We start from the raw sequence: 25,347 nt of genomic DNA, 5'->3' as shown, positions 1-25,347 counted from the left end.
GTCAAAATGCAGCGGTCTTTACCACCATGTGGAGCCCCTAGTTTGATTTTCAATCCCGGGATCTTGGTCCTCACACTGGCATTGACAAAATGCTGCAGTAACAGCATGTACTCAGCTTTCTGAAATGGGAGGGAAGCCAATGCAGCAACTTTTCTGCCCAATTAAAGAGCATTGTCTATAGCAGGCCTACACAACATAAGGCCTGCAGACTGCACACAGCCATGAAGCAATTGTTCATGACCCACCTACAGATTTGAGAAGGGGATCAAGTAGAAAGACAGACAATATGGTACTCCTGTCAGGAATAAGAGATACAGCTGTTACACAGATTCCACCTCTTAGTCTACATGTCATAATACCCCACATCTAAACTCATGATAGAAATCAATGTGATTTGTAAACTCTGACAACAAAGGCATTCAGAGGACACCTGGGTGGCTCAGTGGTTGAGCATCTGCCTTCAGCTCAGGGTGTGATCCCAGAGTCTTGGGATCAAGTCCTAAATAAGGCTCCCTGCAGAAAGCCTGCTTCTCCCTCTGCCTGTGTCTCTGCTTCTGTATGTCTCTCATGAATAAATAAATAAAATCTTAATTAAAAAAAAAGAAATAGAAGGCAGATATTAAATACAAACAAACAAAAAACCAAAACAAAGGCATTCACTGTACCTATGCTGGACTACTATAAAAACTTAATAAAGGGCAGAAACTATATATACCTAAAACTAGGAAAAACCTGTAGCATTCATCTGACAGCTTATCTTCTTTGAGTAGTCAATAAATATTTTTTAATGATCCTCACTGTTCATTTTTTCTTTAAGAACTTCCTTTTATACCTTGCTTTTGTTATTTACCTACCAATGGGTGACTATAAAACTTATTGTTCAAATTGGAACACTTTTAAAAATGAACACAGCAAGGAGTGGTGTCATTGACAATGACGGAGTAGGAAGCTCTAGAATCAGTCCCTCCTCCACCAAAACAACTATTGAACAGGTAAAACAAACAAACAAACACAAAATCTGTTAGAAACAACTATTTCAGAACTCTAGAGTCTAGGTGAACACTTGTAGCATCCAGGGGAGCACCTGATGAAGAAACAGACTAAGTTTTGGTGAATTTCAGCATTACACAGAGCAGCTACAATCCAGAAGCCCTGTCAAAAGTTACCATGGGACAATAGCCTAAATTCCTGATGCAGCTTTCTGGCATCAGGGCAGACAGTAGGGACCTTCTCCTCTAAAAACCAAAGTTCTGTGTTGATCTACATGGCAGTTCACTGAGGAGCCAACACAGAGGCCTAGCCATTGGTTCAACCCATTGGATTGCTTCACTGACATCACTGAAGGAGTCACAGAGACATAACACCCTTCAAAAAAATTTTTTGGTCTCACTGGATCCAAGTATTTAAGGAAAACTGTCAGGTCACTGGCTAACCGCAGAGGTAATAGAATATACACTTCAGTCACCATACATGAGAAGAAATACACTCTGCAAAAAAACAATGTGGAAAAGTCATTAAATAAATGAATTACTGCAGCCTTCATCAAGTAACAGTAGCAATCCTTGGCGTAGAGGGAAGAATTTTACTTCTAGAAGTATGCTGGAATATTCAAAATGCCCTGATCTCAACAAGAAAATTATAAAGCATACAAACAGGAAAATGTTATTCATAGGAAAAAAAGAAATTGACAGAAACCATCCTAAAAAAGCCCAGACACTGAACTTAGTAAGCAAAGAGTTTAATTTACTACTTTAAATACACTCAATGAGCCACAAAGAACCAAGATAAATTAAGAAAAGTATATATGAACAAATAAAGAATATCAACAATGAGAAATTACTGAAAGATCAAAGTAGAAATTATGGAGCTAAAAAGTACAAAAGATAAAAACATTAATAAGAGGTGTTCAATAGCAAACATAAGCAAACAAAAGAAAGAATCATCACGTATGAAAACAGAGCAATTATAACTTCCCAGTTTGGGGAGAAAAATAAGAAATAAAACAAAATGAACAGGGCCTAAGAGACCTATGGGACACCATCAACATATCAATATAAATATTATGGGAGTCCCAGGAGAAGAGGGAAAAAAGAAAGCAAAAAAATTTTTGAAGAAAGAGTGTCCAAAAGCGTCCCAGATTTGATGAAAGATATGAATATACACATCCAAAGAGCTCAACAAACTCTAAGGAGGACAAAGAAAACCAATACACATTATCAAATTGTGGAAGGACAAAGAATCTTTAAAGCAACAAGAGAAAAGCAATTCATCATATACAAGGGTATCCTCAAGAAAGATTAATGGCCTATTTCTTATCAGAAATGATGAAAGCCAGATGACAGGAGGATAATATATTTAAAGAATTGAAAGGAAAAAAAATGTCAACCAGGAATTCTGTATTCCGCAAAACAATGCTTCAAAAATGAAAAAGAAATTAGAACATTCCTAGATAAACAAAAATCTAAGGGGATTCACTACCAGTATATCTTCTCCATAAGTTTTGCTAACAGAAGTACTTCAGGCTGAAATGAAAGGAGGCTAGACAGTAACTCAAAGCCATACAAAGAAACAAAGATCACTGATAAAGACAGCTACATAGGTAAATATAAAACCTAGTATTATTGCATTTTTGGTATATAACTCCTTTTATTTCCTTTATCTTTTTTTTAAGATTTTGCGGTTGTTTGTTTAAGATTTTATTTATTTATTCATGAGAGACACAGAGAGAGGCAGAGACATAGGCAGAGAGGGAGCAGGCTCCATGCAGGGAGCCCTATGTGGGACTTGATCCCAGGACTTCAGGATCATGCCCTGGGCCAAAGGCAGATGGTCAACCGCTAAGCCACCCAGGCGTCCCTATTTCCTATATCATTTAAAGGACATGCATAATACAATAATTATATTATTAACAATAAATCTATGTTAATGGACAATGTATAAAATGCAAATTGTAATAAAAATGTAAAGGAGAGGATAAAGCTAGAGAGAAATAGTCAATGCATGCAACTGAAGCTAAGCTGTTGGTATCAGGTTCAAATAAGATCTTTATAAATTTAGGATGTTAACTATAATCCTCATGGTAACCACTAAAAAAATAACTAAAAATATACATAAAAATAAATGAATACACCTGAAGCCAATGCAAAACTGTGTGTCAACTACACTCAAAAATAATTTTTAATGAAGAGGGAATCAATATGGTATTCTAGGAAAAAAAAATCAAACACAAAACAAGGCAACACTTGAGGAATTGAGGAACAAAAAAAAAAAGATATGACACGTAGAAAACAAAGAGCACAATGGCAGAAATAAGTGCTTTATAACCAATAATAATTATAAAAGTAAGTAGGTTAAACTCATCAATTAAAAGACCGCTATTCAGCATTAATAAGAGCCAAACTATGTAAAGAGCCCAAATGGCCATCAACTGATGAATAAAAAAGATGTCATAGACAGGGCAGCCCCGGTGGCGCAGCAATTTAGCGCCGCCTGCAGCCTGGGGTGTGATCCTGGAGACCCGGGATCGAGTCCCCCATTGGACTCCCTGCATGGAGCCTGCTTCTCCCTCCGCCTGTGTCTCTGCCTCTCTCTTTGCTCTCTCTGAATGAATGAATAAATAAATCTTAAAAAATAAAAATAAAAATCTTTAAAAAAAAAAGACGTCATAGACAGATATAGATATAGATATACACAATAGAATATTATACAGCCATCAAAAAATGACAAAATCTTGCCATTCGCAACAACATGGATAGAACTAGATTGTGTCTGCTAAGTGAAATAAGTGAGTTAGAGAAAATCAAATACCATATGATTTCACTCATATGTGGAACTTAAGAAACAAAGAGATGAACATATTGGGAAGAGGAAAAAAAGAAAAAAAGAGAGGGAGACAAATCATAAGAGACTCTTAAAGATAGAAAACAAACTGAAGAGTGATGGAGAGAGGTGGGAGAGGATAGGATAGATGGGTGTTGGGTATTAAGAAGGGCACTTGATACGATGAGCACTGTGTGTTGTATGTAAGTGATGAATCACTGAATTCTACTAAAACCAATACTACACTGTATGTTAACTAAGTAGAATTTCAATTAAAAATCTTTTTCAATTAAAATTTAAAAAATAAAATACTGCTATTAGTGGAAGGAATCTTTTTAAAAACATGATACAACTATAAACTGCATATAAGAGACTCATTTTACACCCAAAAACACAAGTTGAAAATGAAAGGATGGAAAAAGGTATTTCATGCAAATAGTAACCAAAAGGGAGCCCAGTTCACAATATTAATATGAGACAAAATGGATTTTACAGTTGCAAGAAACAAAGACATTTTATAGTGATAAAGGATCAATTCATCACAAAGATATAACAATTATAAATGTGTATGGTGAGGACATGGAGAAAGAGGAACCCTAGTGCACTGTTCATGGGAATGCAAACTGGTGCAGCTCTTATGGGAAAAAAGCACAGAGAGTTCTCAAGAAAATAAAAATAAAATTATTAAATGATCCAGTAATTCCTCTAGTTGGTATTTAGCCAGAGAATACAAAGACATTAATTCAGAAAGATATGCACCCCTATGTTGACTACAGCATTGTTTACAATAGCCAAGATATGGAAGCAACCCAAGTGTCCATAGGCAGATGAATGTATAAAGAAGATGTGAGATCTATATATAATGGAATATCACTCGGCCATAAAAAAGAAATGAGATCTTGCCATTTGCAACAACATGGATGGATCTAGGGGGTATAATGTTAAGTAAAAGAAGTCAGATAATATCAGAAAGGGAGACAGAACATAAAGACTCCTAACTCTGGGAAACGAACTAGGAGTGGTGGAAGGGGAGGAGGGCAGGGGGTGGGGGTGAATGGGTGACAGGCACTGAGTGGGGCACTTGACGGGATGAGCACTGGGTGTTATTCTGTATGTTGGTAAATTGAACACCAATAAAAAATAAATTTATTAAAAAAATAAAATAAGAAAAGAAAAAAATAAATTAAATAATAAAAAAATTAAAAAAAGAAATCAGACAAAAACAAATACCGTATGATTTCACTCATATATGGAATTTCAATAACAAAACAAAGAGAAAAGAGACCCAAAAAAAGACATTTAAATGGCAGGATATCTATTCTTCTCAACTGCACTGGAACATTCCCTACAATAAACCATATGCTAGGCCATAAAACAATTTTCAAATTTAAAAAGTACCAAACCATTCAAAGTATATTCTCTGACCACAATGGAATGAAGCTAGAAATCAATACCAGAAGGAAAACTCAAACACCTGGAAATTAAACAACATACTCTTAAGCAACCACTAGATCAAGTAATGAATCACTAGAGGACACAAAAAATACATTGAGATAAACGAAAATAGGGGCAGCCCGGATGGCTCAGCAGTTTAGTGCTGCCTTCAGCCCAGGGCGTGATCCTGGGACCTGGGATCGAGTCCCATGTCAGGCTCCCTGCATGGAGCCTGCTTCTCCCTCTGCCTGTGTCTCTGCCTCTCTCTCTCTCCTCTCTGTGTATTCTCATGAATAAATAAATAATCTTTTAAAAAGATAAATGAAAATAAAAACATGACATACCAAAACATATAGAGGGCAGCAAAAGAAGTGTTCTCTGGGAAATTTATGGCTGTAAACACCTACATTCAAAAAAGAAGATCTCAAGCCAACAACCCAACTTCACATATTAAGGAACTAGAAAAAGAAGAAACTAAACCCAAAGCTGAGAAAAGGAAAAAAATAATAAACACTATAGCTTAGAGAAACAAAACAGAAAAGAGAAAAGCAATAAAGGTAATAAAGGTCAGTTCTTTGGAAAAAATGAGAAACCTTTAGCTAGACTAAGAAAAACAAGAGAAAAAGGCAAATAACTATAATAAGAGATGAAAGCAGAGACACTACTACACTTACTTTTTCAATATTGTTTTGGCTACTCAAAGTCTCTTGCAGTTTCGTATACATCTGAGGAACTGTAGTTGTTTTACAGAAATTAAACGGACTATAAGAAAATACTATGAAAATTTTATACCAACAAATTAGACAATCTAAATAAAATGGATGAATTCCCAGGAAAGTACATATTATCAAACTAACTCAGGAAGTAAAAAATCTGAACAGATCAGTAACAAGAAATTGAATCAATTAATTAAAACAGCCCAACAAAAGAAAAATCAGTACCATTTGGCTTCAGTAGTGAATTCTATTAATCACTAAAAGAAGGATTAGCAACATTCTTTCTCAAACTCTTCCCGAAAAACAGAGAGCAAACTCTTAACACAGTTCATGATGTCTGCATTAACCTGATACCAAAGCCAAAGATACCATGAGAAAACTACACACCAATACTTCTCCTGAATATATACAAAATTCCTCGACAAAATACCAGCAAACAAGGTCCGAGAGCACATTATAAAAATTATACACCATCAGAGCACATGGGTGGCTCAGCAGGTTGAGTCTGACTATTGATCTCAGCTCAGGTCTTGATCTCAGGGTCATGAGTTTGAACCTCATGCTGGGCTCAACGCTGGGTGTGCAACCTACTTTTAAAAAAATTATACACCGTCACCAAGCAGGATATAAATAAGGAATGCAATGGCAGTTCAACATATGAAAATCAATGTAATGCACACCACACTAACATAATTTTTTTAAAACTACATGATCATCTCAATACATGCCCAAAAAAGCAGCTGACAAAATTCTAAACTCTCTCATGATAAAAATGCCCAAAAATTAGGAATAAAAGGGAATTTCCTCACTGCAGTAAGGAGAATTTATGAAAACCCATAGTTAAAATATCATACCTAGCAGTGAAGGAATGCTTTTACCCTAAGATCAAGAACAAGAAAAAAAAAAAAAAGAACAAGACAAAAATTCATGCTTTGACCACTGCTATTCCATATTGTATTGGACATTCTAGCCAGAGCCATTAGACAAGAAAAAGAAATAAGATGCATCCTTGACTGATAAAGGCTTTTAGAAGTAGAAAGAAGTAAAACTATCTCTACTTGCAAAGTTATGATTCTATATATCAAAGTCATGATTCTACATATACAAAATCCCACAGAATCCACACAAATACATACACACACACACACACACACACACACAAACCTGCTAGAGCTAGTAATAAATGAATTCAGCAAAGTCGTAGGGTACAAGACCAACATGCAACAATTAGTTGTGTTTCTACATGGCAGCAATGAACAATCTGGAAATTAAGAAAATTATTTCATTTACAATAGCATTAAAAAGAATAAATTACTGAGAAATACATTTAACCAAGAAGGTCAAATTATACATTGAAAACTATACAATCACTGCTAAAAGAAAGAAGCCTTAAATAAATGGAAATTCATCCCATGTTCATGAATTGGAAGACTGACTATGGTTAAGATGACAATACTCCACAAAGAGAATTCCTCAAATTTATATCGAACTACATGGGACTCTGAGTAGCCAAGACAATATTCAAAAAGTACACTGCGGGTGAAAAACTCACACTTCCCAATTTCAAAATACTACAAAGCTACCCTAACCAAGAGTGTGGTATTGAGCTCAGGACAGAAACAGAAACCAGCAGAATAGAATTGAGAGTCTAGAAATAAACCAAATCATCCATAAACAATTGTTTTTTGACAAGACCATTCAACAGGGAAAGAAAAGTCTCCAATAAGTGGTGGAAGGATAAATGGATAATCACATACAAATAATGAAGTTGGACCCATTCCTCACTTCTTATACAAAAATTAACTTGAGTAAATGGCCTAAATATGAGAACTAAAACTGTAAAATTACCAGAAGAAAAAAGAGGGGTATCTTCATAACCTCAGATTTTGCAATAGATTCATAGATTAGACACCCAAAGTGTGAGCAGTAAGAGTGGAAAACAAAATTGACTTCATAGAAATTAAAATATTTGTTGTACATTACAGAACATTATCAAGAATGCCAAAGAACAACCTAAAGAATAGAGAAAAAAGGGCAGCCCCGGTGGCCCAGCCAGCGGTTTGGCACCGCCTTCGGCCCAGGGTGTGATCCTGGGGACCCGAGATCCACTCCCATGACGGGCTCCCTGCATGGAGCCTGCTTCTCCCTCTGTCTGTGTCTCTGCCTCTCTCTCTGTCTCTCTGTCTCTCTGTGTGTGTCTGTCATGAATGAATAAAATCTTAAAAAAAAAAAAGAACAGAAAAATTCTGCAAATCGTGTATCTGATAAAGGATTAATAATGAGAATATATTAAGAACCCTTAGAACCCTAACCCTGGGCAGCCTGGGTGGCTCAGGGGTTTAAGCGATGCCTTCAGCCCAGGGCCTGATCCTGGGGACCAGGGATCGAGTCCCACGTCAGGCTCCCTGCATGGAGCCTGCTTCTCCCTCTGCCTGTGTCTCTGCCTCTCTCTCTCTCTCATTAATTAATAAAATCTTTTTTTTTTATTTATTTATGATAGTCACAGAGAGAGAGAGAGGCAGAGACACAGGCGGAGGGAGAAGCAGGCTCCATGCACCGGGAGCCCGATGTGGGATTCGATCCCGGGTCTCCAGGATCACGCCCCGGGCCAAAGGCAGGCGCCAAACCGCTGCGCCACCCAGGGATCCCAATAAAATCTTTAAAAAAAAAAAAAAGAACCCTTATAATTCAATATTATAGTAGTGATTTTGTATTTATGTGGATATAATCTACAGTCTACACAGAGACAAATAAGCCCAAATAAAAAGTGGAAAGGGACCTGCATAGTTTCAAAAAAGATACAAAAATAGCCAATAAGCACATAACAAGATTTTCACTATCTCTAGTTATTGCAGACATGCATAATGAAAAAACATTTCATATCTACTAGTTTTAATCAAAGAATAAGTTAATAAAAATAAGTGTTGGCAAGGATATAGAGAAATAAGACCGCTTGGTAGGTCTTATTTCCCATTACTGGTGAGAATGCAAAATGGTACAGCTGCTATGGAAAACAATTTGGCTATTCCTCAAAAAATTAAACACAGAATAACCGTATGATTTAGAAATTCTGTTCCTAAGTATATACCTAGGAGAAATGAAAACATATGTCCATACAGAAACTTATTCATGAATGTTCATAGTAGCATTATTCACAATAGCCAAAAGGATAGAAATAGCCCACATGCCAATCAGTGGATAAATGGATAAGCAAATTGGGAGTATGTACATATTGTGTATATGTATATTCAGCCATAAAAAGGAACAAAGAACTGATACATTTTACAATGTGGATGAACCTCAAAAACATTACATTAAGTGAAAGAAAGCAGATGCAAAAGGTCACATATTGTATGGTCTACTTAAATAACTGCTTATAAGTTTTGGTGTGGTTTTCTTTGATCCTTTCAAACACTATGCATTTTTCATTGTGATTTTGTATTTATGTGGATGTAATCTACAGTCTACACAGGGTTTCATACAAGAGACTCTTCTCAGTACTTTAGTCTCTTCTACTTTAATCTCTCCTCTATGCTTCATTTTTGTCTTTTCTCATTAAGAAAAAGTACAATTATACATCTAAACCTAGCATTAAACTACAATTATTTTAAAGCAAGAAAATAAAGCCAAGTGCATGAGGAAAATGCAAACAGGGTGAGAACCTCTCCAAAATTCTAAGATGTGACCCTTAAAAGTACATAGTTTCTGTAATGAAATGTAAATGTTTACAGACTTTTCACCAAGAGGCAGGAGAACTCAGGCTTGGTCAAGACCATGTAAGGTAAGAGAAGTTAAGAATCTTAATACTTACTTTATTATTCTTTTTTGGGGAAAAATGTATTCCCAAAGATTTTCATCTTTAATATATAAATATTTGTACTATACAAAATTTTGTAATAAGGTATATTTATATATACAAATATGGCTATTACTGGACATTTAATTTTTAAGAGAAAATAAATTTATTTCAAAACACTACTTACTCAACTAGTTATGAAGTATTTTGGAAATACTCTCCTCAAATACATTTTCTGAATTTCACAACTTTAAAATCAGTAAAGAATGACAAGATATCACCTCACACCTGTCAGAATGGCTAAAATCAACAACACAAGAAACAACAGGTGTTGGCAAGGATGTAAAGAAAGAGGAACCCTCTTGCACTGTTGGTGGGAATGCAAACTGGAGCACCGACTGCAGAAAACATTATGGAGGTTCCTCAAAAAGTTAAAAACAGAACTACTCTACAATCCTGCAATATTACTAGGTATCTATCCAAAGGATACAAATATACTAATTCAAAAGGATACATGTACCCTGATGATTACAGTAGCATTATCTACAATAGCCAAATTATGGAAACAGCCCTAGTGTCCATCAGTTGATAGATGAATAAACTTACATACATATACATAAATGGATATACACATGCCCACATGTGTACACACACACAGAGTGAAGTATTATTCAGCCATAATAAGGAATGAAATCTTGCCATTTGCAAGGACATAGATGGAGCTAGAGAGTATTATGCTAAGCAAAATAAGCAAAATAAGTCAGAGACAGAACATGAGAGACACCTAACTCTGGGAAACGAACAAGGGGTGGTGGAAAGGGAGGTGGGCGGGGGGATGGGGTGACTGGGTGATGGGTGCTGAGGGGGGCACGTGACAGGATGAGCACTGGGTGTTATGCTATGTGTTGGCAAATCGAACTCTAATTAAAAAAATACAAAAAAATAATAAAAGAAATAAGTCAGAGAAGGACAAATACCATATGATTTCACTCATATGTGGGATTTAAGAAACAAAACAAACAAGCAAAAGGGAAAAAGAGAGAAGGGGGGAGGCCAAACCAAGAAACAGACTTTTAACTGTGGAGAACTGATGGTTATCAGAAGGGATGTGGGTGGAGAAATGAGTTAAGTTGGTGATGGGGATTAAGGAGTGCACTTGTGACCAGCACCAGGTGATATATAGAAGTGTTGTATCACTACATTGTACACCTGAAGCTAATAGCACACTGTAGGTTAACTAACTGTAATTTAAATAAAAACTTCAAAAAAGTAAAGAATGTTTCTTGAGTACTATAAAACAAATACAGCATACATTTCTCAAAATTGTTATAGAAGATAAATGGTATTGCTAACAACATGACTATGATCTGAACATAAAGAAATTCAGTATCTCCATGCTGAAAAAACAAATTATTTCCCCAAGACTAAGTATCTCTTTTCTAAATATCATTATTAGGTATCCTGAAAGGTAATAAAATCAAAGTGAAACACACAAAAATAAACTCTGAATTCCTTTATTCATTTATAGACAGTAATATGAAGTAAACACAAAACTCACATTTCATTTTGTGTTTATATAAATAATGAGCAAAGCATTCTGTTTATGTCTTGCTTTGATCAAGCAGGCTTGTCTGTGAGAAAAGGAAATTGCTGTGCTGTTAATGTTAGCTAAGCCCGCCCTATAAATTCTAGAGTTCAGGAAAATATATTTTTGCAAGAAATCTATTCAATCAGAAATTAGAATTGGGATTATGGGATGCCTTAGCCTTTCTAAGTTCAAATCCCCATTTTTGTCAAACACTTTACTACTATTCCCTTCTTTCTCTATGTCTCCCTACCTTGAGTATACAGAAATAGTAAGGCATCCTCTTTTAATATATGCATACGTTTAAAAGATAAACACCTCTGGTACATTTATGTGTTCATGAATTGAAAAGAGAAATATAAGGTGTTTTTAATATCTCACTGGTTTTGCCATATAAAATAATTGCTCCTAGGCACTCTTAATTTACATACGATGACTTTTGTGATGCTCTTCTCTTTTTATATTGAGTGAATATTCATCTTAGGTATCTCAAAGCACAACAATTTTTTTCCTGTGTCCCCTTCATAGGATTCAAGATCCCTAGATGAGTGATAAAGAGACAGTCATTTCCTTGCCAGAAAAGGAGGATATGCAATATGCATGTACAAAGGTCACTGTCTAAGTGTTTGCTTTAGTTGGCTTCCTCTCTACTGTGAATACACATGGCTTCATGTGAGAATGGTGCCCATTCTCAGTAAAGCAGCTTACATACAGAAAAAATTACATGAGAAGAAACCCAATGACTCTGAAATAGTCTGTCCTTATTAGTGTACTTCTAAAATGTACCCCTTTCTTAAATTTTTGTAATACATTCAGTAGAATACTTTTTTAAAAATAAAATTTGGGATCCCTGGGTGGCTCAGCAGTTTAACGCCTGCCTTCGGCCCGGGGCGTGGTCCTGGAGTCCCAGGAACAAGTCCCACATCAGGCTCCCTGCATGAAGGCTGCTTCTCCCTCTGCCTGTGTCTCTGCCTGTGTCTCTGCCTGTGTGTGTGTGTGTCTTTATGAATAAATAAAATCTTAAAAAAATAAAGATAAAATTATTCCATATGCCTCAGTGATTCATAGTAGTCATTACTACAGACTGTGATGGATACCAAGAAACTCAAAACCCAGTTTTCTGGTTGAGTTTCTATTAATGCAATGTGTAGGACATATATGAAAAATGCTGAAGCAGGAAACAAGACAGATAGCAATGGAGATATTATGCTGTTTGTTTAGGTTCCTGTGTGAAAACTTCCCAGTCTCATCATCAGAGCTGTAATTAAAACTCTGGCTGCCTAAAACCAAAGGTTGTGTCCTCTTCACCAAGCTATCTTTGAGCTAGTTGGTTTACAAGTTCTGAGAAAAGACATGTTCCTGTTTTAAACATATGAATGATACTGCTCTAGCAAACTCAATTAGATGTAAAATGGAGCTTTTTTCCTTAATTTCACATCACTCTGAAACAGTGACAACTACAGGAACTTGGATTGTTATCTTGTTGAATCTTTTATACTTATAATTGATGTGTGTTTTACTGTCTCCACAAATTCATGTTCAAATGTATATACTATACTCAAGTACATTTAATGTGACACATATTTATAAATCTAAGTTGATAAAACATTGACACAGATGACATCATGAATGTGTGAAGAAAATGAAAGCAAATGCCATAGCCTGGAATACCAAAAAAAAAGTTAAAATTCTTATTAGCTTTCTCACATTCCTCATGTTTTCACTAAACATGTCAGTAAATGTATACACTGCATGATTTCGTATAATTTGACTCAAGGGTCAGTTAGAAAACATTTCACTTTTAAGTTTGCTAATCAATGCACAGGTTTAAATGCTGTATGTCATTTTTCCCCTGGATTTTCTAAGTGTTCTTTTTAAAAAGAAGCAAGTCTTATAACAAAAAAAGAAAACCATAATGATAATATCCTTTGGGGTACCCTGAAAGTTAACTTTCCTTGGAGCCACTTAAAATAGTCTATAAAGAAAGATTAAATAGTGTCTCTTGCATTATTTTTCACTCTGGTTAAGACATTATACTAAATAATATGAGTTATAAGCTAACAAAAATAAGTAGGAATGAAATTACTCTTTATCACTTAAGAAACTCAAAAATGGTTGAAACAATTTTTCCAATACTTTTGCAAAGTTCTTACCTCTAGTCAAAGTTCTAAGTAAATATGTCATCCCTGAAGGAGAATTTGTCTGAAAGCTACAAATCTCTTTAAATAATCTGAATAACTATGACTTGTACATTTCTAGGCTATTTACTACATATTAATATCGCCTCCATATTTTAATTTGCAAAGAGGCACAGGAAAATATCTGAGTGAAATGTATGAAATACAGAAGTTCCTCCTTGGCATGCCAATAGCTGATAGAGTTTTAATGAAACCCTTGCACTGCAAATAAGGAAGAATCAAAGAAAGCAACAGGGAGGACACAAGTTAGAGGGCAGCACCAGGGAAACAAAGACATAAAATCAAATAGGAATAAATGTTATTGGATACAGCTTAATACCCCTAAACAAGAATCTGCACTTGTGCACAAATTATACATTGGTATTTTTTCTTTTTTACTAAAAAGAATTTATATTCACTATAATGTTGTGTAAAAGCCTCATGACTTTATTGCCCTTCAGAAAGAAGCACTAAGATTAATAGACCTGGATTCTCAATACAGATTTTTCTTTGATTTATTGAGATGGAAAAAGGAGAAAACAAGACAGAAAAGAGAAAAAGGAAGAGACTGTACTTAAAAAACACTTATAATAACTATTACAGAAGATCAATAATCTTTTCAAGCAAGAGAAAGGGGGGATGGTTTGGTAGGAAACGGCATAATTTTAGTTATAAGACATGTCTTAAAAACTTGTTCTGAAAAAAAAAAAACTTGTTCTGTATTTGTGAGTACATGTGTGTATTCCTTCAGTTAGTTACAAAAAAGATGACAGACAAGAGGGATAGAAAATAAATGCTGTTGGTCTACTTCTGGGAATATGACAAGGTGAGTTTTCTCCTGCTCCAAACACAAAGAAGCTCCAAAAAATACATAGCTTAGAAATATCCAGGCTCCAAAAACAGAGAGAACTCAAAATGAGAGTCACAAGAGTCCAGGCGGATAGCATAACAACATAAAGAAGAACGGAGTAGAAATGGTGTAAGAGCCTGTAGCTGAGATTTTACGGTCCAGATGAGGGATAGTCAGAGTCAGAATGAAATAACTGGGGTACTCGATTAAAAATCAGATAATCTAAAAGACTGCTTACTCTATTAAAAAAAGGGGGGGATGTTAAAAAATCTCTGCTCATAAGCTCAGAAGAGAAGCAAGGAAGCTGGTCCTCTGCCAAAAGCTCTATGTATGAAAAAAAGTCTCCCATGAAAGAGCAAAACCTGAAGATAGGTTTGAGGTTTGAATTTACATTACATGCATGGTATGATAATCCTAAGCCAGATAAAAAACAGATCCAAATAAGGAATTTCTACATAATATTATGGTATGGTCTCCAGGAAATATTGGTATGCATGTGTTTATCTAAGAAAGGAAATATAAATATACAAACACATACATTTGGTTTCATTTTTTAAAAAAAAGACAGGTATCAATCAAAAGCTAATAAATTATTCATTTGTGGGAAAGGAAAAAAGAGGGTAGAAGGAAGGATAGAAGGATAGAAGCCAACTTTTACAAATTTATCTTATGTTCTAGTTTTTACTATGAAATTGTAAATATCTGATATAATTATATAAGAAAATGGAATCAAGAATTTAAAAGTCCTCCCCAAAATTTGAAAGTAAAATCAAACTAATCCATGTATCAAGTCAATGGATTTAATGAACACACAGGAAACAATTATTTCAAATGACTTAAAAACAGAGTAATTTGATTACAAATCATCAGTGGGATATACAATAAGGACCCAAAGAACTGCAAGGAAGTTGTAAACTATTTCAGTCATTGTATTATATTAGAAATGACACTGGTGTTGCTATGCTGATATTAATACACAAAGAGCAATTAGTTGCATTAGGGTCACCAAGAATCAATATTTTTTGGCATAAGAGAAAAAAACCACAAGTAAAAAAACAAAGAAAAGTTAAAAACCCTTGTAATCCCAAATTTGAAATGGAAATATCAGGATATACTCATGAAGTATTTTTCTTAAAAAAAAAAATTTGTATTTCCTAGCTGTTCATATTTCCACTAAAAATGCCTAGAAACAACAATAAATAAATAAAATAAAAATAAAAAGGCCTAGAAACAGTGACAAGTGCAGACAATTGAGCACCCCATTATCTAAAATGTGGTCTCTAAATATAATTTCTGCACTAAAAGGAACTAGGATAGAAACTTACTCCAGTTCTAGGGTAGAAAACAGACAAGATGAGCCTGAAATATCTTACTGTACCAGAAAACAAGTTATCAAAAGCTGATAGTGTTGTCAAAAGGGCTCAAGAGGTAACTTAAGGAGGTGGTAAAAGATGGGACACTTATACTATCAATGGTTAAAAAACTAAATATTAAAAATCCATATGTTCATAGCAATAATAAAAAATAAATATTCATAATTGCCTTTGGAGGATGCGAGGGAACCAACTTACTATTCTGAAAACCAGTAAGTACAAGGCAAAAAAAACATGCAATTTTGTCCTGTCTTTTCTTTATTAATTGTACCTCAGAAAAACTGAATAGTGGGATGCCTGGGTGGCTCAGCGGTTGAGCATCTGCCTTTGGCTCAGGTCGTGATCCCGGGGTCCTGGGATGGGGTCCGCATGGGGCTCCCTGTGGGGAGCCTGCTTCTCCCTCTGTCTGTGTCACTGCCTCTTTGTGTCTCTCATGAATAATTAAATAAAATTTTAGGAAAAAAAAAAAAAAGACCGAACAGCTGATGAGGGCAATTATATACAAAAAAGAAGAATTTTACAACTCTGGCAGGAGGAATCTGGGCAATGGTCATCAACAGGCGCTAAAATCATTGGGCAAATAACAGAGGGGAAACTCTACAATGTAGACATCAGGCTGACAATACCTGGAACTACTGGTCAATCTTAACATCACAGACATAAAAAAAAAAAGCAACCACATGCTATATGCCTACTGTTATGATGTGGAAGAAAGTGTACAACACCACCTATGAAATATTCTTGCCAAAAAAAAAAAAAATCAAGGCTGTGTCAGCCTCTAGACCCAAGTACTGGTCTACAGGGAATAGAAACAGAGGACCACACTGAACAACATCTCAGATGCAGTTAGCACAATCCTGAATGTAGGTGTACAAAAAGAGTTAATACAGCAAAACTGAAACCACTATCCTTACTATCCTTAGAAAAGTCTGTTTGCAAGACTGACCCTTCTTTGGCTAGTGTCTGGGAATGTGTATGTCAGTAGAGTTCCCACCATTCTCAGAACTGATAAGACTGCTTAATGTGCCTAACCTATCTGTACAAGTGGGCTAAGGCTCGACATCTGCTCTCCCTCTGCAATTGAGAATTTTGGGACATACCAGGCAGAAGATGCCTACATAACCAGCCTCCAATAAAAACCCTGGGCACTGAGAAGTAAGCTTTCCTTTTGGATATTTCACATAGCTGTCACAACTCATTCCTGAGGGAATTAAGTACAACCTGTGTAACTGCACTAGGAAAAGTCTCTTGGAGACTCATGCCTGGCTTCCTCCAGACTTGGCCCCGTTTGCCTTTCCCCTTTACTGATATCGCTCCGTACCCTTTTACTATATAATACATAACAGCCTAGAGTACAACTATATGCTGAATCCTAGGAGTCCTCCTAGTGAATCCGTGAGCCTGGGAGTGGTCTTCGGAATCCTCAACACAAAGGGAAAATTTACAAATTAATAAACTGATTTGTTCAAATAAATTGTACAAGAAAAAAAAGGAGTAAAAATCTATAAAGAAATTTAATAATAAATCTTTAATTATAGTATTTTGTTTCAGTTCCTATAGTTAAACGATGGCAAACACTGACTGAAAATTTTAATTTGTTTCAAAAACCATAAAATGTAAAAATAAACTTAAATAAACATTGAAATAATTATACAAGTCTGTGGCATGTATACTCTTTAAGTCACTCAAATTTAAAACTGCACTAAGACTTTTGAGACATCCTGTATAAATAACCAAAATCTGACTCAAGAATACTGAAAACCCAAATATATTCATAAACATCAAAAAACTAAATCAGCAGCCAAATATCTATGCACAAGAAAGCATCAAGCCAAGTCTGTTGTTTATAGACAAGTATTATCAAATCTTGAAAAAAGATAACCCTTATTTTAAATAGGATATTCCATGAACAGAAAAAAATAGAGTAAGCTGTTCAGCCCATTTTATAAAGCTCATATCACCTTAAAGGTCAAAATAACAAAAACTATATAAGAAAACACAATAGAGCATTCAAATTTACTATTAATAAAAGAAATTCTACACAAAATATTAGCAAATTTAATTAATAATCATTTGTCTATATACATCATCTACATATCTATCTACGTATGTACACACACACACACACACACATACACACATATATACAAACTACTCATGATCAAGTAAGGGTTATCCCAAGAACGCAATGATTAATTAATGTAATTTGCCACATCAACATATAAAAAAAAAAACCTCATATCCTCTTTTAAAGATCTTTTTTTTCCACAGGAAACAAAATTCAGCATCTATACATCACCTTTTATTAAGAACCACTTAGCAAGTTAAGAATACAAAGAAACTAAAAAAAAAAAACAAAAAAAAAAACAAAAAAAAGAAGAATACAAAGAAACTTCCTTAGACTGATATTTAATGAGAAAATTTCTAAAGCATTTAAAGTTAGAAACAAGATGAGGATGCCTGTTACTACATATTGCTTATAGTCACCTTTTCCTAATAAGTAAGGAAATCCTAAGCAACTTTAAAAATTATTAAAAGCCTAAGAACTAAAAAATTATTTTCAGATAAATTATTACATAAAAGATCAAAATTAATGAGATAGTTCAACAAGGTTATTGGATACAAGATCAAAATACAAATAATAATATTCCTATGCACAAACAGTAACCAAGTAGAAATGTAATTTTAAAAATCTCATTAGCAACAGAAATAAAATCATAATGTACCTAAGAGCATGTCTAACAAAATCGGAGTAAGATCCCTATAAAGCAATTTATAAATTATATTATAAATTAAATTATAAAACTTTATTGTCAGGCATAAATGAAAACAAATGAATGGGATATACTATGTTGGTAGACAGGAAGACTAAGTTTCATGAAAATGTCTATTTGCATTAAATTACTCTATTAATTCAATTCCAGTAGAAATCCCATAAGGGGATTGTACTTGATAATAGGACTCTATAATTCACATGTGAGAGAGGATACCAAAAATAGAACAATTTTCATGAAGATGGACAAGGTGGCAAGACTTACACCTTAAATAGCCATCATCATATTACAAAGCTCTTACAATTCAGAAGATATAAAATAAACAAATCAACCATACAGAATAGAGAACCCAGAGACTGATGCTTCTATATATGGCAATTTGGAAAATGAAAAAGTTGGCAATACAAATCACTGGGAAAAGGAAAAATTATTTTTAAAAAATGATCTAAAAAAATTAGTTACACATATGGGGAAAAAATGAGATCACTGGCTCACAAAATAAATCCCAGGTGATTTTAAAAACCCAAATCTAGAAAGCAAAAATTTAACACTTTTAGGGGAAAAAGCAAGAAATTAGTCATAAGGCATCAAATAAGGAAAAGCGTGCATAAACAAGATACAAAAAAGTACAAGCATTAACATGAAAGGCTGAAACTTTTTACACAATGAATTTTAAAACTTCTATACATCAAGAAACCATAAGCAAAGTAAAAAGATAAAACACAGAATGGGACAAACTTATAATGCATACAATCAAAAATGAGTTATTATAAAGAACTTCTAAATCAAAAGGAAAACAACAAAAAGGAAATATAAATGGGCAATTCACAGAAAAGAAATTCCAAATGGCCAACAAACATAGGAAAGGTTGCTCGTACTCACCAAATGTTAGGGAAACCCAAAATTAAAACAAACTAACATTTGATAACAATAGTTTATATAGTCTGTAGTCTAAGTATCTCCAAGAATGTGAAGAAAACTGCTAGTTGAGGCAGAAACTGATACAGCTATTTTAGGGAATGATTTGGTCACATCGTGTAAAGCTGACAATGATTACAACCAAGAAATGCATATCCTAAAAAAAAACTTTCACACATATGTGTAAAGAAACATGCATAAAAGTGCTCATTGCAGCACTGGCAAATCAAACTCCAATAAAAATATAAATAAATAGATAAATAAATAAAATTAAAAACTGGAAATGGTCTAAATGTCCATAAATCTGAAAGTCACATAGATAAGTTTCAGAAACACAATACTGAGAAAAAAAATAAGCTCCATAATATGAATAGTAAAATATAATTTATATGAAGTTTAAAACATGCAAACTTATATGAGAACTTTTCCACAATATGAAGATGTTCTGTATCTGCCCCATCCAATACAGTAGCCTAAGCTACATATAAAAAAGAGTTGTAATGTGGCTAGTGTTCCTGAGGAACTGAATGCATTTTATTTTAATTAATTTAAATTTAAAGTCACATGTGGCTGAGGGCTACCATATTGGCAGAGCAGGTGTATATGACTTATGGGTACATACATACATAGAAATATAAAAACTTAGAGGTTACTCCTGGAGAAGTGAAGTGAGTGGGAATGGAATGTGAAGGGATTCAACAGTCTCTGTGATCTTAAACAACAAAATTATATAAAGCAAATATGTCAAAATACTATGTGTTAAAATTGACTAATTTGAGAAAGAGAGGCAAATACAACTACTCACACGTGTAACATTAACCCGAGATCTCAATTTGTTCAGTGATCTATCCATGTCATCACGCATCCAAGGCATCAAGGAACATGGAAGGAAGGATTGGGTCTCCTTTGCTACTCACATACCCAACTTTTCTTTTAGTTACATCACAAAGTGTGTTACAGAAACATCTAGAGCAAAGAAGAGAAGTTTAACTATTTATGATGTGTTAAGCAGCATGACTATTATGAAATGGTAAGACTGATGTTATTTTGGATGGTAGTACAAAAGGCTAGAAATTATAGTAATTATCTCTTTTTAATTTATTTTGTGGTAAAATATTGAGACATTTCTGATTTTTATCATCTTTCATAAAATATGTATACTGAAATTAACTTCCCAACCTTGATGGGGGATGGGTAATATTCTTACTGAACATAAGAAATTTTTAGCATAGGGTAAAATTTAAGCTTGAATTTCAAGGATTGAAAATTAGGAAATGGAAAAAAAAGAAAGAAAGTTAGGGAACAGAATGTCCCCTACTCAGAAAGGGGGAGGGAAAGCATTTTATGCTTCATTAATCCTAATTATAACAGTTAACTCTGATGGAGACCACCATAAACCAGGAGTTAAGAGATAAGATTACAGTGTATTTGAATATAAAATTACAATGTAGTTTGAAACATTCAACTTTCCTTTCATATTCTATTATATATTCAAAGCCAGGATAACGCTGCTGGTTGTTAAATACAGAGCTACATAAAGGAATACTTTTTTAATGACAAAGGATTGAAAGAGATGAGAGGAGTATTTTTAGCTTAGTATTTCTACTAACATTTAATACTACATATTCTACACCATATACTGAACTTGTAAAAATTTGTTACTATTTGATAAATCTAAATTGAAAATTGCCAAACAAGAGATGGAAACAAAATGAACATAAGGGCATTTACCTCATAATTAAAATATACAACTCAAAGATATACATTTTTTCCTCTCCCCAACTTCCAAACTACCAAGGAATTTTTACCTCTGGTATTCATTAAAAAATGAAATGTATTTGGGAGTTCTACAAGTAATAAAGTGAGAGGTACTGTCACACAGCCTGCAAACTTAGAAAACACTAATATCATATAAATTTGAGATTATTTGTAAATTATCTGCCCTTCACTAATCAATAAGCACTAAAATGTTATTAAAATGTTTATTTTATTCCATTTAAGCACAAGAAATATTTTAGTTGGGGCGTCTTGAGATTGATATATTGAATTATTATTTTTTTTTAAAGATTTCATTTATTTATTCATGAGAGACACAGAGAGAAAGATGCAGAGACATAGGCAGAGGAAGAAACAGGCTCCATGCAGGGAGCCTGATGTGGGACTCGATCCCCGCACTCCAGGATCAGGCCCTGGGCTGAAGGTGTTGCTTAAACCTGAGCCACCCGGGCTGCCTAAAGTTGTATTTTCCAACGTTTTCAAGGCAAAGAAACACCATATACAAGAAAGTAGAATGTGTAAAGAGATAATAATTTAGCATATGGAATTATTTCACCCCTGGAAGCATATAAAATAAAACCATGAGGGTTTACTCTTATGGTCCAGTTTTTATTTTTTATTTTTATTTTTTGGTAAATAAACCAGGGTGATTTAATGTGCAGTATAATAAATACAGACAACAATATTATTGAATAGATTCCATAATATCTATAATTATGTAATGTGGTAAATTTTGCTACAGTGGCAATCATATTACAATATAGAATATAGAAATATACTAAAATAGGGGATCCCTGGGTGGCACAGCGGTTTGGCGCCTGCCTTTGGCCCAGGGCGCGATCCTGGAGACCCGGGATCGAATCCCACGTTGGGCTCCCAGTGCATGGAGCCTGCTTCTCCCTCTGCCTGTGTCTCTGCCTCTCTCTCTCTCTATCATGAATAAATAAATAAAATCTTTAAAAAAAAAAAAAAAAAAAGGACACTGTGTTTAAAAAAAAAAAAGAAGAAATATACTAAAATAACATGCTATACCTTAAATTTACATGATGTTGTATGTCAAATTAATTTATTTTTTATTTTTTAACATAACTTTTATAAACTATTTTATATAATTCCTTATTACATCAAAATTGTTTAAGTATACCTAGCCAGTGAAAAATTACTTGTCTATAATTTCATCAAAACTCTCACCACTAGAAGTTTGTGATATGTATATGTAATAATGTTGTTATTGACTAACTACATAGGGTAATTTCTCACTCCTTTTTATCATTCAAATATTAATTTATTAATTTTTCTATTTCTCTCAACTGTTGTCTCTTCTCATAAAACTACATGCCTCTCCTTAGTATTTATAAGTATTTTAATTTAATTCTGAAATTATTTGATTAATGTTCATGCTCTCTACTAGATTATAATTTCCTACTAATTTATATTCAGGATCTATCATACTGTTTGACTTGGATCAAGTCATCAATAAATATGTGTTAATAAATGAACAACAGTAAGAACAAAATACTGATTGCTTCTTTCACTTTTAGAAAAATCTCTCTTGTTTGCTACTGGGCCTGAAAAATTGGTGACTGAATGGAAGGAACATAACACGAGAAGACATTCATCAAACTGCAGCTTTACATCCAAAAAATACACCATTTTTAATCTCTTTTGTATACCAATTTTGTCTCTTTAATGTATAAATTAAAGATAATAAACTGAAAACAGAATGCATCCTTAATAATATCTACTTCCAGGGAGGATTCTGAGGATCTGTTTAAATGGTTCAAAATATAAATAGAAACCAAAAACCATGCTATCAACAAACTGACAACCAAGTTTTCATAATTAATGCAGTCAAATATTGGAGCCAGGACAATTAACTTGTACCTGGCATAAAAAATAACACAGAAAAATGAATGAATGAGTGAAGTTTTCTCCTCAAAAGGAATTATCTATTCTTATGCCTGCTACAGTACTTTGGTTCACCCAGACAATATATACATGCATTACATTGTAAATATATTACACACAAGTACATAGACACTCAATTTATTTTCATATATGGTATACAGATAAATAAGATCAAAAAGTAATATTACACGATTCTAGAGCTGAACTCAATTTCAAATATAAGAATATACATGACCTAATATCTATGTCCTTTATTAAACTTCTCTCTAAGCCTTTACTGACAATAGACAAAGCAGTTTGCCTTTCTGGAGTATTCCCACTCTACCTAATAAAGATTATGATTGGTATTTCTCATATGAATGTTAGTAAACAGAAATAATAACAAATAACTTAATTTTTCCTTTATACCCCTTCTCATTCTAAAGAAAGTATTTTAAGTGATATATCAAACAGCACTTTACAATTTACAAGGCATTTTCACATAAATTCTCACTTAAGCTAGATAGTAATCCTATGAGTTATATGGGTAAGTATTATTAGCCCTCTTTCACAAATGAGGACTCCAAGGGCAAAGAAGTTAAATGATTGTCAAAGACACAAAACTATTAAGTAGAAAAGCCAAAACTGTAACCCAAATATTCTGACCCCATCTTTTCACTGTACCACACACAGTAATATAAAATTAGATACTTGAAATGCATAGCAGCAATACTAAGAATTAAACCAACAGTAAATCTCCGTGAGGTTTAGAAACTAGAACAGAACAATCTGAACCCTTCACATCATCAAAAAAATCTATTTAATCCAGAATTACTTCACTGTACAATGCACTACTTAACAAAAGACTCACGAGAATAGCACCTATCTACCAAACTAGAAAAAGAAACCAAGTAGTTTGTTTATAAAAACAATAGGAATATTTTCCTGAATCTCCCACTGATAGAATGCAATCTTTTCAATTAATTTACTTTATTACTTTACATATTTTTTTCCATGAAGTGTATTTAGACTGTCTTATTTTTCCTCTCCCTAAAACTCTAGAATTTTTTTTAAAAACTTCTAAAGGTCTAAAATGGAATAAGTAATTGCTTGATACCTTCCTGCTAACTCTTTAAAGTGTTGTACAGCTGCTAATGTATGTTTGCGCTGGCATTGCAGAGTGGAGCCTGGGGAATACAAAATCTGATTTCAGAGAAACCAGAGCTTACTTCAAAGAAAAGAGCGACTCTCCAGCTGATAAGATTTTTCCTGAAAGAAAACAACCACTAAGTAAGAAACACACTAGTGGTATCTCCTGTTAGTCTTCTACAATCCTTCTCAAACTTATTTTTCCCATTTATTTGATTATATACTTCCATTTCATATTTTCTCTTGTGATGGCTTAATTTCTGTTTGTTTATTGTAGTTTCAGAGTATAATCCCATTGTTTCAAAGTATGCTGAATTAGATATTTAAGACTAAAAAAAAAAAAAAAACAAAACAAAACAAAAAACCAGCCAAGTAACTCCAGAATATCCTCAAATCATAGCAGAAAGGAAAACAAATTTAAGAAAGATGAAGTGGGTATTTTTCTTATAGATTTAAAATATTACTGGGCAACAATAATTAGATCATTTATTTCATATACTCATGCCAGAAAACTTACATGTCATAACTAATCAAGTTTATTTTCTTCATTCCAGAAGAGATGAACGAAATAGACGAACTGGTCACCAAGATTCTTTATTCCATATTCTAGGAAAGATCGGGTTAAAGCAGGAAGAATAAAACTATGTGGGTAACCTGTTACATAACTGTTTTTGTAGTTTACAAACCTGAATAAATTTGAACTAGGGGGAAAAAAATAAAAGAAACTTTCATTCAAGGGACTTCTACAATATATTACAGGCATAAAATGACCTCTAAAGTTTTGGGCTCATGATAACAAGAATCCTGCAAAATTACATTTATGATAAATATTAGTAATGTGGATTCAAACTGATGGCTTTACAATTGGTAATATAGTAGAATACTGTAATCCTGGCTTTTTATTTATATGGAAACTTACAGTTCAAAATATTTTCACTTGGGGGATTTCATCCAACTCTCCCAATAACCCTCAAAACCCCAGATGAGAAAAAAGAGACTAAAAAGACAAAGATTTTCCAAAGTCATGTAATCTCAGAAATGGAAAATGAACCCAGATCCTGTCATCTAAGACAGTACATTTGCCTTCAACTGT

At 33.8% G+C, this 25,347-nt stretch overlaps 1 long non-coding RNA gene across 3 annotated transcripts in view; it reads right to left on the bottom strand.

Moving 5' to 3' along the window:
• LOC121490063 overlaps window positions 1–25,347 on the bottom strand; it is a 132,131-nt gene that overhangs the window by 56,164 nt on the left and 50,620 nt on the right. Inside the window, exons 4-5 of one of the 3 annotated variants that reach the window (XR_005987492.1) lie at window positions 24,772–24,860; window positions 20,248–20,432 (exon numbers count right to left, since the gene is read on the bottom strand). The exons of 1 other annotated variant lie outside the window; for it this stretch is intronic. This is a non-coding gene — a long non-coding RNA (uncharacterized LOC121490063). The remainder of the gene's footprint in view (window positions 1–20,247; window positions 20,433–24,771; window positions 24,861–25,347) is intronic. One more of the 3 variants, XR_005987494.1, reaches the window with a different exon arrangement.

Source organism: Vulpes lagopus, chromosome 4 (genome assembly GCF_018345385.1).
Source record: "Vulpes lagopus strain Blue_001 chromosome 4, ASM1834538v1, whole genome shotgun sequence".
NCBI classification, from domain to species: Eukaryota; Metazoa; Chordata; class Mammalia; order Carnivora; family Canidae; genus Vulpes; species Vulpes lagopus.
The sequence above is the reverse complement of the archived record's forward strand: the minus strand, read 5'-3'. Positions and strand labels throughout refer to the sequence as shown.